Raw genomic sequence first — 1,553 nt, 5'->3', positions numbered from 1 at the left:
AACGAGAGAGAGAGAGAGAGAGAGAGAGAGAGAGTGTGTGTGTGTATGTGTGTGTGTGAGAGAGAGAGAGCGTGTGTGTGTGTGTGTGTGTGTGTGTGTGTGAGAACAAGATAGAGAGAGTGTGTGTGTGTGTGTGCGTGCGTGCATGCGTGCGTGTGTGTGTGTGTGCACAAGCAGATCATGCAGTTAATAGAGGAATCTCAAAGGCTGCATCCCAATTTGTCTACAATCTGTACTGTATAGTATGCAAGATTAAGGATATTGCATCCTTAAATGAAGTACACTGATAAAAGTTTGCCAAATGTGCCTGGATGGTGTGCTGTTTCTGAAATAAACATCTGTTCATAATTGTTTTCCTTGCACTATGAATTATTAGTATATCATATTTATATAATATACTGTAATATATTTATATATTCAATGAATTGCATATAAAATATAAAAACATTGAAGAATGTGAGAAAAGCTTTGCACTCTTTGGTTATTATACACACACATATATATATATATATATGTACTGTATAATAAGAATAATGAATTTTAAGTTAACATATTTAGATGTTAACAACTAAATAATACAAAAAATACCACATGAAAGTAGAATGTAAGTAGTAACGGAATTTAAGGAAGTAATTTAGCCAGATGCAGAACATGCTTCCCTAATTAGATGTCTTAATCAGATTAGATGTCCAGTCGGGTTAGTCAAATTCTCTTTCACTTGCCCCTTCAGAAATAAAATGTAACCCTCCAAAGTGTCTAGTGGGAGTGACCGTGTTACCTGCCACTGCTCAAATTAATGTCAAGCCCTGACTGTGTATTAGAAAACATCAAAATGTCATTTCTAAAAGAAAAGGACGGGCCTGCATGTTTGCACACAGATCATCCCGATAGCACACGTACCTCTCAGAGACGTCTATTTGACATGTTTTTTAGAGTGTTTGCTCATCTGCAATACGACTATAGGACGTTTCCTATCAGATGTCAAATAGACATTCAGAAGAGGTCTTTAAGAGGTTTATGATTCAGAATGCATGTAAAACTGACATCTTAAATACGTCTGTCAGATGTTTGTACACAGCAGATGCTTTCCAGATGAAGCGATCTTTTAATAGACGTACACTGTAAAAAAAATTCCGTAAAATTTACGGTAAAAAACCAGCAGCTGTGGTTGCCGGAATTTTACCGTAAAAAATACGGTAGCAACGTTTTAGGTTTTACGGTTTTAACTTAAATTTACAGTTAAATACTGTAATTTCATTAACTGATAAAATGTTAATATACCAACCTATTGAAGTACTGAAAACAGTTTTTTACCTTTGTAATGCACTGATAACCACCAAATGCAGGAGGTGATGAGAAAGTCACATGATGAACCAAAGCCCATCACAAGCAGCTTTTAAATAATAACATATATAGAAGGTGCACAGTGTCATTCACACAAACACCAAACACCATCACGGTAACACACATGACACTGAAATAATGCAATAAACATTCATTTAACAACATTAGGTCTAACACACAACCCTAATATACAAAACTGATAAGAAAAA

The 1,553-nt window shown here is 35.2% G+C and overlaps 1 protein-coding gene across 1 annotated transcript in view; it reads left to right on the top strand.

Moving 5' to 3' along the window:
* The window catches only part of LOC107596257 (phosphatidylinositol 4-phosphate 5-kinase type-1 gamma-like), a 48,214-nt gene that overhangs the window by 45,355 nt on the left and 1,306 nt on the right, over positions 1-1,553 (top strand). The gene's annotated exons all lie outside the window — the stretch shown is intronic.

The sequence above is a fragment of the Sinocyclocheilus grahami genome, unplaced genomic scaffold (genome assembly GCF_001515645.1).
Source record: "Sinocyclocheilus grahami isolate Dianchi unplaced genomic scaffold, SAMN03320097.WGS_v1.1 scaffold216.1, whole genome shotgun sequence".
NCBI classification, from domain to species: Eukaryota; Metazoa; Chordata; class Actinopteri; order Cypriniformes; family Cyprinidae; genus Sinocyclocheilus; species Sinocyclocheilus grahami.
This window is presented reverse-complemented; position numbering and strand designations above follow the sequence as displayed.